Below are 16,989 nucleotides of genomic sequence, written 5' to 3' on the forward strand. Positions count from 1 at the left end.
GAACTACACAAACCTCAACAGAAGAGCCATTCACAGCCATGTGACCCAAAACACTGGCAGAAGGCACACATGGTTGAGACAAGAAACTACCAACTTTCTAAAAGTGGTATTTTCAGAATTGTGGCTTAAACTCTTACTTTACTATTAAAGGTAAAAAACATGTCTATATCTGCCCCCAATCCAAAGTCATCACCTATTAAATACAATAGGGTAAACTAGTGTTAGTTAGAGGGATAGGCCGCACAGCAGTGAAAAATGACTTTAGGAGGTTTTCACTGCCAAGACGTAAAACCTAAGTACCCATGGCCTACTTTTTTAACACAGTGCACACTACTTTAAGAATGTTAAAGGCATATATTAGGGGTGCCTAAAAGTATTAAAGCAGAAATGTTTACGCCTGGCAAAAACGTTTATTTTGCCATGTTGAAATGGTAGGTTAATACTCCAGTATAGGCTGCAGTGACAGGACTGAGAAATATATTAAAAGGTTAATTTAGTGGGTGGCACAATGAATGCTGCTGCCTACTAGTATCACTTAATTCACAGGCCCTGGATACATGTAGTACCTTTACTAGGGACCCACAAGTATATAAATGTACCAATCATGTAGATGCCAACTGTTTTAGAGAGAGAGCACAAGTATTCTACCACTGATTAGCAGGGAAAAATCCTAATGCCAACAAAAACAGTTTCAGCAACAGAATGCAAAAAAAGGGTTCAAAATGGAAAAAAGGCCAAATGCAACACCTACACATAGTAACAGATGGAAATGAAGAGTGGTGGATTTTACAACGGTAGAGGAAACCTACTCTAAACCTCATAAGTGACAGACAATATTTTCCTATCCCACAGGGAGTTTAGGGTGGTAGTCTAGATCATGTCAACCAAGGACGAAGTGCAATGTGTCATTCATGTGCTGTCGTTCATCCTGACAGTGAAAAACACTCACGTGCACAATACATAATCTCCCCACCTATATCCAACACAGGAGGGTAGGTAAAGGCCCCAGTTATGGGTAGCTGAGTAGACCTTTCTAGTGGAAAGTAGTGCTGTTAAGTGCACTGGGGGATACAATTCACAACAAATCCTGAGTCTAAACCATGTCACAGCGAGGACTTAACTGATGCCCATTGGAAGAGGGAGGCAGAAACGGTAGTGAACTCCTGATCAAAGGCATAGGCCTCTACCCACTAAGGATATCACATATGTATCCTTACTCATTTCAAATGTTTAACCTCCTTGCAAATTCTCAACTGTGGACTCATTTTGGGGGAAAAACGTTTTTTAGATATAAACACATTACATGATAATCATGATGGAATAAATAGGTTATTCACTTATTGAAACAGTTGGCATGTTCAGTAGAGATTGAAACAGAGTTATTACAAACACTCTGAGCCTATGAATGGACTTCAGATATGACATAGTTGCCTGTGTCCCTTGGTACCTTTAGCCTGAAGGGTATCAGCTTCAAACTTATAGCTATGACACATTAGTGCCCACCATTTGTCCATCCTACGGGCCACACTGCTAATCCAGTCTCTCGTAATACATTGATGTGCCATGCTTATAGCAAACAAAGCTAAGCTAACATGCACCAATGGAATGTAGTTATCTGTTCTCAGCATAATACGTGTAACCAGAGGAAAATCTGTATATATAATAATAAACATGTACCAAATAATTGCCACCTAGAAGTCCCGTAATGAGCTGCAATTTAAAAACATAGATAAATCATCATTGTCCTGAGACCCACTTCTCAGACATTTAGGGGCATATTTATACTTTTTCATGCAAAACTGCGCTAACGCAGTTTTGCTTGAAAAGGTATAACGCCAGCTAGTGCCATTCCAAGACACCAGCCTGGCGTCATATTTATGGAATGACGGTAGCCAGCGGTAAGGCCTGGCTAGCATCATAAAAAAGGACGCTAGACAGCTGGGGGAGGCATAGGGGGAATAGGAGGCTGTGCGTCAAATGATGACGCTAGTATGGGCAGAGGCATAAAGAAATGCCTCTAACCAGACTAGCGTAATTTTTTGACGTAAAACCACCATGGACATGAAACCTGTGTTAGTAAAGACAGGAGTCATGCCCACCACCCCAATTGCCATGCCCAGGGGACATATGTACATTGGGCATGGCCACTGGGCCAAGTGTCATGTAGGGGGTCCCAAGGTAGGCCCCCCATGGCACTTTGAAATAAAATAAAAAATATTTACCTGTACTCACCTTACTTACATGGGATGGGGCCCCCCCATCATCTGGTATCCCTCTAATGTGGGTGCAAGTGTTCCTGGGGCTAGGGAAGGGCACCTGTGAACCCATTCCATGGTCTCTGACCACAGAAATAGGCCCACAGGTCCCCTAACGCCTGCCCTGACCCAGGCGATAAATAATGGCGCTAAGCAAGCTTAGCACCATTATTAAAGACCCCCTTACCCCGTGCATGATTTTAGCAAAAAATGACTTAACTCCAAAACATTGGCTCAAGCACCAAAGTATAAATTTGGAGTTAGGTGTGCGCTGAATTTGTGTAAAAGAAAAATGATGCAAACTCGGCACAAAGCAAGTACAAATATGGGGATCAGAGTCAGCCTAGTCAGAGCATATTATGTGGCATATAAAACAGCATTCAATTACTGTGGACTGCTGCAGTTTTAACCTGGCAGTTACGATTGTTCCATGAGCAAAATTAAAGGCCTCAATGATTCCTACTGGGTAAATTCCAGATATTATTTTGGTAACTATGTGTTGAGCAAGAATGGCCAGGCAATACCTCTTAAAGAGCCTTTACAATAATCCTCTCATTGTCTCTGTTTCATATTTCTGAAAAGCCAGTACCTTCCAATTTATTGTGTGTAGGTTCACCTTATGGCAACAGAGGCTATGCCATAATCGACCATTCCAGCGTTTTTTTGGGTCTTTGGAAGAATTGGCAAGGCAGCCGAATATTGGGAAGCTAACATAACCCTTTGTAGCTTAACAGGTTAAAAGAACAACTCTTTCTATTTTGTGACAAAAGCAATAAACAACTAGATTTTACATCATTTGCAGTTACCAGTATTAATGATCAAAATGAAAAGATTTTTATTGAATCATCACCTAGTGATGGTCAATGAAAAAAAGGTAGTCTCTCCCAGGTGTCAAATGATGACATCAACGTACATGGATCATGCTGATGTTGTAATTTCTTTGGATGGTACAGACGCTGGATGTTGGTAAATGTTGGTCACATTGAGAAGGGCATATGTCCCCTCGAGGTGCCCCATTGCAAAGGAGAAATAACAGTGGAAAGGTGAGGTCTACCATTGTCAACTGCTCTTTTCCCTGAACTACACTGGCCTGGGGGTTATAGTAAGGGTGTGATTCTCATGCAAGAATCCTCCGTTGCATGACTAGAGATTTTTTAGGGGTTGCCCAAGGACATTCAAGCTGGGCCAGAGTAAAGGCAGGAAGGACACTGTTTGAAAGAGGAGGATATCCTTGCACAATGGTGGCCCTCCATTAATGATTTTCACTTTAGTATTGAGGCTGTGGACCCTAAATTCCCATGCAGGAATCCATGACTAGACGCAAGGGATCATTTTCTTGTTGGTAGTGGGGAACTGTTCAGCAAAAGGGATGACGGCCCTCCCAGGGTTAATTTAATTTAGATTATTTTCTTTCCTAAAGGGAGTCTTGCACCACTCTAGATGAATGCAACATGTGCCCCAACAACTCATTTTGGAAATGTATTGCAGTTCTATGTTTTGAAAGACATGGGGATTTGTGTTTAACATGGTTTTGTTGCCAGATCAAAGTCATCTGTAGAGTTTTGCTTCAATACTTCTTTGAATATTGTTATTGTAATTGAATTTCAGGTTGCTTTATTGATGTGTATCAGAAGTTGAAGTCATTGTTTTCTTTATCTTCCAATGTAGGTCGGTTTTCCCAATGTGCTAATTCTGTGGTTCTAGAATAGTACAAAGTATGGCTTCAGTTCATATACTGCTTCTGTTTTTCTGTTTTAGGTGACATTTGTGGCCTCTCAGTAGTTATGCAACCAACTCTCACTTGCACTGCATTGCATTCTGGTTTTCTGTTCATACCACTCACACATATCAGCATTGTCAGTGCATAAATATATCTATAAATATACTGCATTCTACCTAGCGCACAGTATGTCAGGAGTAATGACCTCTCTTTGGATGGCTACTGCCCAAGCCTCAAGTCAAATGATGGAGGAGAACTCTGAGCCTGGTAGTGATACCCAGACTGTGCCTGAAGAAGAGGATTATGACGGCACCAGAGGTGGGCCATGCGACGGGTGCACGGACGTAGAGGACTGCAAGGTGAGGAGGGGTGCAATGGGGTGCAATGGGGTTCGATACCAGATGGTATCATACAGCAAACAGGTGTCTCTTATCATAAATCTGTTGGCAACGTAGGGGGTCACCGATCAGACTGTCCGGAAAGCACCAACCATGTGGTGTTTACTGCGGGGCTAGGACCTTGTACAACTATAGCCACCACCCTCGTACCTTTCTGAACTATCGGACTGGAGCGCCAATAATACTTTCCTTTCCTTCCCGGCACTGGGCCACTGGAGGGCCGTCTGTCCTGCCGCTCCTCTTCCTAGCGGACCATGAACGATGGGGCCCAGCATCCTCCCCACTGACAGCGATATGGGTCCATTGATCACTGACGCCCCGGTGAACGCTCTCTGATCACGGCTGGGATGTGATCTCTTTCCTTCTTTCTTTTACTTCAAGAGACACACCTGGACAGTGAGGCGTCTAGTAAGCTGCACAGAGACTGGGTAGGGACTGCATTGTTTAGTTTTAGCCCTAGCTCACCTGATATAGGAGGCTGCGTCCCTCGGAAATGTGGTGTTGCACCACTAATACGCAAAACCCTCCCCCTTGCAGTTGTTAAGTAATGGACTGATCCTGAGGGGCGTTATGTGTTTGCTAAACTGAAGATGGGTGACTCATTCCTGTGCGTGGGTTCCGTATAAGGCGCAAACCAGCCCAAAGCGCACGTTCTTGCTGAACATCAACCGCCCCCTGACGGAGATAGGGGCAACCCGCTATGTTATAGGAGGTGACTGGAATCTGGCCAGGGACGCTGTATTGGACAGAACGGGGCCCCTGGACGTTAACAATAACGCTGATCAAGCATTACAGTCCGATATATTGTCGGACAGCGGCCTGGTGGATTACTGAAGGTTGCTACATCCGGCTTACAGGGAATATACTTTTTTATCACCAGTCCACGGCACCCAATCTCGTCTCGATTACTTCCTTATGTCGCACACATTAGTTGCTCGGGCCCAAGATGCCCACATGCTTGAAATCGGTCTCTCAGGCCACTTTCTAATCCTTGTTGTTATTCAAGTGGGCCTGATATCCCCGGGCCGCAAACCATGGAGATTTGCCATTCACCGTTACTGTTCCCCCCAAGGCAAGAAACAGTTCAAAGCCCACACGCTCACCTTTGCCCAAGAAAACCTGGGAACTGTCAATTCCAGGTGAAGCCTGTGGGCCGCAGCCAAGGCAACGCTCAGAGGGCAGCTCATGCGAGACGCGACTCTAGCAAATAAAGAGAGAAAAGCGCGACAAGCGGCACTGGATCTTGATATACGTCGCCTCATACGCCAATATACTGACCACCCCTCTCTCTCAGTGCATCGTTGTCTGGAACGTGCCAGTATGGCCCTGAATGAGCTATATACCTCCCAGGCCAAATACGCTCTACAGCGTCAACCAGGAAGACACTACGAACAAGGTGAGAAAGGCGGTCGGCTGCTGGCAGCTCAGCTTCGTCAGAGGATGGCAGCTCTCACTATACCGGCCATTCCTGCCCAGACAGGAGTCGTGCTCCCGCATCCTCAGGCGATAGCCAATGAGTTTCCGTCCTTCTACCAGCATCTTTACACACCGGAGACAACATCTAACCCTGCTCAGATTGAGGCTTTTCTTGCTAATCTTGACTTGCCCTCTTTATCCGACGACGGGCGCAGCCTCCTAGATGCCAAAATTAGCAAACTGGAAATAGAGGGAGCCATCTCTGCTCTTCCCTACCATAAATCACCTGGGGAAGATGGATTTCTTCCTGAAAATGGTCGGGGGAGGAGGCGATTGACATTCTGCACAAGGCCTTGATCGAAGCCTGCAGGGCGAAGGCTTTCGGAGCCATCTCCAATAATGCTACGATTGCGATCATACCAAAACCTGGGAGGGACCCCCTGCTTTGGGGTAACTACTGACCTATCTCTCTCCTGAATAGCGATGTTAACATTTTGACCAGTATCTTAGCAAACCGGCTGCACAAAGTCATACCGTTCCTGATCCATTGTACTCAGGTGGGGTTTGTACCTGGTCGCACCTCCCACAACCACTTACGTACTCTGTGCCATGCTCTATGGACTTCTAGGGAATTGCCGGAAGCTGCACCGGCCTTGTCTTTGGATGCTGAGAAGGCGTTCGATCACATAGAGTGGCCCTATCTGTTTGCGACGCTAGCAAGGATCGGTCTGGACGACGATTTATTTCCATAGTACGACTGCTGTACGACCAACCCACGGCTAGAGTTAACTGTGGGGGTTTCCTCTCAGATCCCTTCCCTATCCGCAGAAGGACGCAACAGGGACGTCTCTTCTCGCCACTTCTGTTCCTATTGGCAATGGAACCCCTTGCCGCTGCCATTCACTCCTCTCCCTCGATAAAGGGTCTCACTCACCCGAACAACATCTCTAAAATATACCTGTATGCCGACGACGTTCTGTTGACCATTATGGACTTAGAGCTTTCTTTGCCGGCCTTGCTCGAGAGTATCAACAGGTTTGCACTCCTTTCTGGCTATCACATTAATTGGGACAAGAGTGAGGTGCTCCCTCTCTCGAGGGTGACCACGAAAGCTGCGCTTTTCAACTTCCCATTTCGATGGACTCCGAGATATCTCAAGCGCTTGGGGGTATTGATCAATCAGGGTCTAGTGCACATGGTGGCAGACAACTTGGAGCCCCTGGTCGTGCGAATGAAACTTGATTTTGAAAAATGAACCTGCATGGGCCTCTCCATATGGGGTAGGATGCAGGGGGTCAGGATAGTTACAGTCCCTCACTTTACCTACGTCCTGGGGCTTTTACTTTGGCAGGTGCCTCTTTCTACTTTGTGGAACATTGACACCCTCATTAGAGCATTTACGTGGGGCTCCATGAGTCTGCGATTGGCACCCACTAAGTTGATAGCAGGCCTTTCTTGCGGGGGAATGGGTCTTCCCTCGGTGGAATACTGTGCACTGGCACTACGTTTGTCACAACTGGCCCACGCACTACCCGGAGCGTCGGACCGGCCACAATGGGTAGCCTCGGAGAGAGTATTATTTTCCACCGACGGTGGACTTGGAGGGCTTTATTGTGACAAACTTTTATCTTCCGCTGGGGACAGTCCGGTCATGAGTTCGACCTGAGAGGCCTGGTGGAGGGCCCACCACCTGTTTGGGGTCCATCCTCTCTTACATGCCCCCTTGAGGAACAACAATGGACTAAGGATAGGCAGGGAGGTGCTCAACTGGCCGTTATGGAGAACAGCCGGTATCCTTGATCTGGCTCAGGTCCTGGAGGGTGAAGCACTTAAACCCTTCGCCACACTGCAGGAGGAATTTAATCTTCGTCCGAGGCCACAGTGGCAATACTTGCAACTTAAACATTGCTTGCAACAGAGCCAACATTATTTGTTGAGGCCTCCAGACATCGCCTGTGGTAACATACCTGAAAACATGGGGACTGAACAAGGGCGTCATGGCAGGCCTCTATGAAACTATCACTCGACAGCTATACTCTCAACCTCTTCTGGACACGCTATGCTTACATTGGCAAAACCGCCTACAGCAGACATTTGACATGGAAGACTGGGTGGACATCCTGGAGGCCTTGGACAAGGGCACTCGGGAAGCCCAACTAAAGTTCTTGCTACTTAACTGCATGACTGGTATTGGTCCCCAGTGAAACTGCATAAGACGGGACACCTCCCACATGCACAGTGTTGGCGTTGTGCGGAGGCACAGTGCGATCTGAAACATATTTTACTTGACTGCCCAACGGTCTGCCCTTTGTGGGCGGCTGTGGGCTCCACGTTGGCCGAATCTATGCCTCTCCCTACGCCGCTCCCCCCATCCCTCACCCTATTGCATGATATGACCACTCTTTCGGCCCTACCCAGGCCGTGTTGCACACAGCGTTAGCAATGGTGAAAAATCTGCATCCTCGGCCATTGGCGTTCGGCGTACTCCCCAACCCCTGAGGAATGGATTGTGGCAATGACCCACCTAGCCACGCACGAGAGAGTCATTTACAACTTGCAGGTTCAGGCCCAGATATTTAATCAAGTGTGGATCCCCTTCCTGACCACCAGACCGCCGTAGGCTGTATAACTCCGCCCATACCCCTTGTTTCTCACTTGCACCTCTGTCCCTACCAGCCCCTCATTGACTTGACTTTACACCTGTAAACCACATCAAATTCATGATTAAAGCAGAAGCCTTAGATATCACATTCTTGCCCCCGAGCCTCTGGCCATGTGTCCCCTCATTCTCCTTCTCATCCAAACACCACACCCCGACATGCTTGCCTCCTTCCCCTCCCTCCCACTCCCCTCTGTATCTCGACCTCCCCTCCCACTTCTTTATTCCCCCTTCCCCTTCTTCCCCTCCTTCCCCCCTCCACACGGAATCCCCCGCTGTCCTCCTGCTAATGTTAATGTCACTAATACTCCTTTCTCTATTCTCCCTTTTCTCCCCTCTGTTTATTCCATCTCCTTACCTTTCTTTTCATCCTCCGTTTCTTTTCTTTTTTTCTCTGTCTTTATCTTTCTTTCTCACTGCCGTCTCTTTTCCCCCCTATGTTACCCTTTTCTATCAATGCTAGGCGGCCACGCAGGGATGCCTGCTCAGGCCGCCACGGGCCTTATCAATGGTCTTAGTCTAGGAGATTGGTCCTTGGCCCTCCACTTCTCTCATTATAAGACCCCTTCATGATTGCCTCTTAATGAATCACAGCTATTGTATTAGGCCCCAACTATCATATATGGCGTGTGAATGTCTCAATGCAAAGGGTTTCTGCTCCTTTGTAATTTTGATATCATGACATTGTGTTTTTCGGACATTCTGATGATCGGATATACTGTCCTTTGATACGATGGACTACGATTTATTTTGGAAAAGTGGGTTGAGCAGAAGGTATAATAAGATGCAACCCCATGTTTCATCCTAGTAAAACCAGGCATTTTTTACACTACATCATCAAGCTATCATGCATCACCCTCGCCCTATTGCCCCCATCCCCCTTCCTTTTTTCTCTTTTCTCCCTCTTTGGACTCTCTCTCTCCCTCTTTCCTATTATTTTTGAGATTCTGATTTTTCTTTTATCTTCTGTTTCATTGCAATTGTCCCTTAATTGCGATTTGATATGTGGATGGCTGTGTCTTACTCGGTTTATTTCCAAAGCGACATATTGTGTGTCATTTCTTGTTTATGAAGGGACCTTGGTCCTACCTGGTTCTGTATTATTTTGCAGTGTTAATAAAGAATTGAAACAAAAAAAAAGAATGCTCAGCAAGCTATATTTGTTGTGTGAGAGTTCCACAGGTTAAGTATAAAGCCTGACCGCAAACACTCATTTTGGACCCCAGTATGAATCCTGCTGGTGGCCTTTCCACTTTAGGAACTAGTGGAAAAAATGTTTGGTATCTTGCTCAGTCATTCCTCTATAAATGTTATAACTTTCATGTGTTTATGTAGGCAAGAACTACATGGATGTACAATAATTCATACAGAAGTATAATTTTGGAACTGTGATGTGCGGAATAATTTGAAATGACCACAAATGATTCATTGAGGAGCTTGTTTGTAACAAGCTTAAAAAAGTTAGGTGCAGTGCCTTTCCTTTCACTGACATGCTAGAGGTGAAATTGTCAGAGAGACATGAAGGACATTTGCTTACTTTAATTCAGGGTGTAACCACCTCTCATCTCATGGGTTGGGTTAAGTTTTTGGAAGCTCATAAACCCAAATGTATACTTTATTATAACAACTACATGGGTGCTATCAGTAAAACTGACAGGCTACTTCAACCACATGATGTGGGATGTATCACTCACACATGGTACAAGATGTTGGCTATGGATCAATGCAGACTTTGTCTAATTTCAGATTACCATAGAAACACTGATCATCTTCCTTGACTTTCAAACATACATTATTGTTAATCTCACTGTTTTAGAACCAGTAGCTGTAGGAAAGTTCCCTATTTTTGGCATGTTACACCCAATTTCTGCCTGATGTCAGCATGCTTGGCAGTGTTCACTGGGATCCTTCTAACCAGGACCCCAGTGATTATGCTCTCTCTCCTCTAAATTTTGTCACTGCATACTGGTAACCCGGTATTTCACCCAGAATTGGCATACTGGTCCTCCCTTATAAGTCCCTTTTATATGGTACCTAGGTACCCAGAGCATTGGGGTTCCAGGGGATCCCTATGGGCTGCAGCATTTATTTTGCCACCCGTAGGGAGCCAATGCAAAGGCTTCTACAGGACTGCCATTGCAGCCTGTGTGAAATTGTGCATGTACCCTTTCACTGCCATTTACACTGCACCAGGTCACTTATAAGTCACCCATATTGCAGGCCTTCTAGCCCTGAAAGCTGGGTGCAAAATTCCTGTGGTTGAGGGCATCCCTGCACTAGCAAAGGTGCCCCCACAACCTCCAGGACCATTTTCCCAGACCTCATGAGTGCAGGGACGCCATTTTACATGTGCATTGGACATAGGTCACTACCTATATCCAGCTTCACAATGGTAACTCCAAATATGGTTATGCCCTAAGGCTTTTTCAAGCATTGGTTGTATGATTCCATGCACACTGGGGGTTCTTTAGAGGACCTACAGTACTGCCATTACAGCCTTCCGAGGGTTTCTAGGCAGCCGCAGCTGCTGCCACCTCACAGACAGGTTTCTGCCCTTCTGTTGCTCAAGCAGCTTGTACTCAGGAAGGCAGAACAAATAATTTCCTTTGGAAGAGGAGTGTTACACCCTTTCCCTTAGGAAACAGGTGTTATGGGAAGAGTAGCCTCCCAGAACCTCTGGAAATGCCTTGCATAATCCAGTCTACACCATTTCAGGGACCACAGTCCTTGCTCTGGCATGACACTGGACAAAGGAAAGGGAAGTGACAGAGCTCCTCCCGAGTGTCCCCGGTTTTGCCTTCTTGGTTTCCAAGTTGGCAGGCCACTCTGGGAGCATCTGAGTGGGCAGTGCCAGCAGGCGACGTCAGAACCCTCCCCTCATAGGTGTTTATCTGTTTAGCTGAACAATCCCCCTTTCAGGGCTATTTAGGGTCTCTCTCTTGGATGGTTCTTCATATTTGGATTGCAAGACTCCAGCAGGAATCCTCTGCATCCTTCACTTCACCTTCTTACTGAAGAAACTACATTTGGACCCTGCAGGAACTCTACAAATTGCAACAAAGAAGCAAAGATGACTTCTGAAACATTGTATCTTCAGCTCCTGCCAGAAACTGCAACTGTTTCCAGGTCATGCATCCTCCGAGGACTGCCTGTCTTCGGCCTGCACCAGAAGAACAAACAAGTCTCCCTTGAAGTGAAGGACTCACTTCCGTGCTTCAGCAGGCACCCTTCTACAGCAACGATTGGTGGCTTGGGTTCCCTCTCCTGAAAAAGTGCGTAGATCCAGCAACACAGGTGATAAACTGACGAGGTCCTGATGGTCCAGACGTCCAAGTGTCCAACTTTGGTGGAGGTAAGAGCTTGCTCTAAGGGAGTATAGTCTCCATGGTATTTTTGGCATTTGCGTCACCAAAATAATGTACCTTTATTTTTATAACACTAAGTATTTTCTTTCATGTGTGTGAGTACTGTGTGAATACAGTGGTATTGCATCAGCTTTGCATGTCTTCTAGTTAGGCCTTGGCTGCTCATTCACACTACCCCTAGAGAGCCTGGCTTCTACACACTGTGTTATATTTCACTAATAAGGGATAACTGGACCTGGAACAAGGTGTAAGTAACTTAGGTACCCACTATAAACCAGGCCAGCCTCCAACAGTAGTCTTTACTTCATATATTGAAGAGGATGTTGCAAAGCTGCAGGATCAAAATTATGCAGACCACATTCATACAACAGTGAAGAAGTGTCAACTATGTAGAAGACGCAGAGTTTGTACTAAGAAAGGAATGGGGTGTGGGACTTGTTACACGTGTCCCTAGCACCCAGCTAAGCCAGGCCTATGCATAACAATTTTCCACACTTAATGCAGGACAAAGGTGATGTGCTGGGAAACTGACTGAATTGAAACTTACAGTTGAGAGGTGAGTATGTGATTTTAAGTAGATGTGCATGCATGCATATGTTCCAAGACCTATTAATTGACCTGCATATACCTTTCAGATTGATCTTAGGTGAAATATGTTTCTAACCATTCTTTCCCAAAGAATAACCATAATCCACACCTGTTTATATTCCTAAACTAGAATTGAGCCACTTCTTCACTGACTGTAGTAAATATGTACATATTAATGAACCTTGTGATGTGGTTGCAGCCTTCATCCTTTCTAAAATGTGGCAGATGGTTGTTCCACCATATTATAAGTGCATTCTAGTCAACGGCACTGCACATATGGCAGATGGGACTTCACCACATTTTCATGGAGCACCCTTTTTTTAAAACTCTAATTAAGGCCCTGAGTCTTTCTTTAAATGCTTTTTATGTACTTCTAGTAGAGTCCACCCTGGAATGTTTACAACAGTTTACAAATGAAAATAAGTTACTATGGCTTGAGAGTGGGTCACAAGATATTTTCAACATCTTCCAATTACTACCATGCGGTTGAAGGAGCTGAATTTGGAAAGTATCAACTGGATTAATGGTAGTCACATTGCTGGTCAAAAGCCAAATTCAACCTGAGGAGGACTGCTGCCTAGTACTGTGAGTGTGCTAAAGGCAACTCAAAATACAAGTCCTCTTGTCTAGTCAGAAACAGGAAGGCATCAGTAAAGGTTCACCTGGAGACCGAGACAAGACTCAAAGCAAGACAAAAATTAAGAGATAGTCAAACGTTAGCCTAGCCTTGTTTTCATTGTGATCTCTTATATGAAGAAAGCAGGTGGTCAAAGTAAGGGTGCCACACAAATCATCCCACTACTCATATAGGTCATATTACAAATACACACCTCTCCATGCTAATGAGACTTGTGCACTGTAACACTGCTGGTCAACACAACAAAAGGAAACTCCCAAGTGCTAGGAGAATTCAATGATGAGGCATCTCAAACATTGTGGATACGGGTCTACCTTCCTATACAACGTCAACCACATAATCAAGAGAATACAAAATACACACAGCATTGAGCCTGAAGAATATCATGAGGGTACCACTAGTGAAACTTGAGTATCTATGATGCAAGTCTCCTGTTATCTGTTAATAAGGAAGGTTCCACTATTCATCTTTCTCCTGTCTTCCTAATAAAATTATACCTGATAACTCTCACTGTACCCTTGCACAATAAATGCTGCCCTCAGTTAGGATGTGGCTGAAGTATTCAGGCACAAGGTTAGTAAGCAATTGTGGAACCCTACCAAACCCAGGTATTTCTGAAAGTAGATTGTCAGGGAAGTCCAGGTGGTGAGTCTTGCATAGATCTACACATGCGTTCTTATCAAGATTGTATTGTAAATGTTGAAATATGGGTGACAAAAATCAGATTATGCATATTTATGTGACAGAAAGAGCTAGGGATACATGGAATGGCAAATGTCTTCATAACTTATATTTCTATATTAATGAAAACTGTTCCCCACTTTTTAGGTATGCCTGTTGCCTGGGACAAGAGCAGTTGAACTCAGTGACTGAAAAGGCTACTATGATATTACATTGATTTCATGTTGTCACAGTTTTCTTCCAGCCCTGCCACGTACAATAATCTCATATACATGTGTGGTACCACTTGTATTTGGAAAAGTGGGAAGGTTGATTGGCAATACTTTTTTAGATTCCTGCAGATTCCAGAACATTCCCTATCTGAAATGTGAGGAAATGCTGTAAGTATTGAGAGGTTTACGGTTTGTAGGGCAATTAGTGTGAGAAAGAGTTTGGATCCAATTCACACAACCTTGGCTTCCTATGAGTCTATGGCTTTGATAAATGTCTGGAGTTGTAAGGTCAAGCCAATTCAAGCCAATACACTTTATTTGGTTATAAGAATATGACCATAAAAGTGAAATACAAACTGTTAGAAATTGGGTTTTTGGTTGGCAGTCAGGTTACCCTCTGTCCAAGCAAGAACCCTCAGTCTAGTCAGGGTAAGTCACACACAATCCAAATTATCCTGTGCCCACCCTCTGGTAGCTTGGCACAAGCAGTCAGGCTTAACTTAGAAGGCAATGTGTAAAGTATTTGTGCAATAAATCATACAATAACACCATATAGCACCACAAAAATACACCACACAGTGTTTAGAAAAATATAGAATATTTATCTGGATATTTGTAGATCAACACAATAAAAGATGCAATAAGGATTTGTAGAAGAATCACTGAAAAGTGATATAAAGGGGGTCATTCCAACCCTGGCGGTCGGTGGTAAAGTGGCGGCCAACCCGCCAACAGGCAGGCGGTAAAAAAAATTGAATTCTGACCCTGGCGGAAACCGCCAACAGAGACCGCCACTTTAACACTCCGACCGCCACGGCGGGACAAAGAAACAGCGCGGCGGTGACCGCCAACAGACAGGCGGGAGACAATGTACCACCCACCCTATCACAACCCACCAATCCGCCACCTTTTCCGGGGCGGTAGCCCCGCCGATAAAAACACGGCGGAAACAGACATCACGAACGGAAAACGTTCACCTCTACACACTCCACGAGGAATCTGGACAGCATGGAACCCGAACTACACATCCTACCAGCTATTGTCTTCCTGCTCCTCTACCAGGAGCACGAACGCCGGCGCAGAAGACAACGGTGAGTACTGCACCTACGACACAGGGGAGGCAAACAATTACGGGGACACACATACGCGACACACCCACCCTCACCCTCACCCACAACTACATACACATCAATGCAGAGCAACAACTCAGAGTGACACCCCCTAACCCCCCGGAAGAATGCAAAGACAAAATAAAATGACCATGAAATTTGAAGTATATTGTACGGCTAAGTTAAAAAATATATCAAACATCTATAACTATATATACATATGTAAATTGTCCTGTCCAAATTGGGTATCAGTCATTGTTCGTGGGCCAATGGGCCTAAACACATGGGCAAAGCCCACACAGGATACCCGACTCCAATGGAGAGAACACTGCAGGGGCATCAAATAGCAAAACTACAGGCACCTCAGGGGGAAGGGAAGTGGGGGCACCTCAGCCAGATGAGTCCACGACGCCAGATCCACGAGGGGCCTCCATGGTCACTGTTCAATCCTGGGGAGTGCAAAGCCACAGTCTCACAAGTCTCTACAGTGGGTGGATTGCCCACTGTGCCATCCTGGGGAGTGCAAAGCCACAGTCTCACAAGTCTCTACAGTGGGTGGATTGCCCACTGTGCCATCCTGGGGAGTGCAAAGCCACAGTCTCACAAGTCTCTACAGTGGGTGGATTGCCCACTGTGCCATCCTGGGGAGTGCAAAGCCACAGTCTCACAAGTAGATTACAGACTCCACTGGTTCTGGAGGAGGCATGGTGCCCAGAGTGCTTCGTGCAGCCCTGCCCGACACAGATGCGGGCCTGCCCCTTCTGCCAATGGGCCAGCGGTGCTTGAGACGGTGGTGCCCAGCGGAGCGGTGCTTGAGTTGAAGGGCCCAGCGGAGCGGTGCAGAGATGGCGGTGCCCAGCGGAGCGGTGCTTGAGTTGAAGGGCCCAGCGGAGCGGTGCAGAGACGGCGGTGCCCAGCAGAGCAGTGCTTGAGTTGAAGGGCCCAGCGGAGCGGTGCAGAGACGGCGGTGCCCAGCGGAGCGGTGCTTGAGATGAAGGGCCCAGCGGAGCGGTGCAGAGACGGCGGTGCCCAGCGGAGCGGTGCTTGAGTTGAAGGGCCCAGCGGAGCGGTGCAGAGACGGCGGTGCCCAGCGGAGCGGTTCTTGGCTTGAAGGGCCCTGCTCAGCGGTTCTTGACTTGACGGGCCCTGTTCAGCGGTGCTTGACTTGAAGGGCCCTGTTCAGCGGTGCGTGGCTTGAAGGGCCCTGTTCAGCGGTTCTTGAGACGGCGGTGCCCTGTTCAGCGGTTCTTGACTTGAAGGGCCCTGTTCAGCGGTTCTTGACTTGAAGGGCCCTGTTCAGCGGTGCTTGACTTGAAGGGCCCTGTTCAGCGGTTCTTGACTTGAAGGGCCCTGTTCAGCGGTGCTTGACTTGAAGGGCCCTGTTCAGCAGTGCTTGACTTGAAGGGCCCTGTTCAGCGGTGCTTGGCTTGAAGGGCCCTGTTCAGCGGTTCCTGAGACGGCGGTGCCCTGTTCAGCGGTTCATGACTTGAAGGGCCCTGTTCAGCGGTTCTTGACTTGAAGGGCCCTGTTCAGCGGTGCTTGACTTGAAGGGCCCTGTTCAGCGGTTCTTGACTTGAAGGGCCCTGTTCAGCGGTGCTTGACATGAAGGGCCCTGTTCAGAGGTGCTTGACTTGAAGGGCCCTGTTCAGCGGTGCTTGTCTTGAAGGGCCCTGTTCAGTGGTTCCTGAGACGGCGGTGCCCTGTTCAGCGGTTCATGACTTGAAGGGCCCTGTTCAGCGGTTCTTGACATGAAGGGCCCTGTTCAGCAGTGCTTGACATGTGTGTCCAGGTCACCAGATCTGGCCATTACATGGATTTCACTCACCACCTGACATGTGGCTGCCGGGCCCTTCGTGCACATCTGTCTTCTCGCTTGTGGGGCCCTCCTGTGCTGCCTTCCTGGGCCCGTGGGTGTCCTCCTGCACACCTGGAATGGGGCTGGTGGGGCC

Source organism: Pleurodeles waltl, chromosome 5, assembly GCF_031143425.1.
Source record: "Pleurodeles waltl isolate 20211129_DDA chromosome 5, aPleWal1.hap1.20221129, whole genome shotgun sequence".
In the NCBI taxonomy this organism is placed as follows: domain Eukaryota; kingdom Metazoa; phylum Chordata; class Amphibia; order Caudata; family Salamandridae; genus Pleurodeles; species Pleurodeles waltl.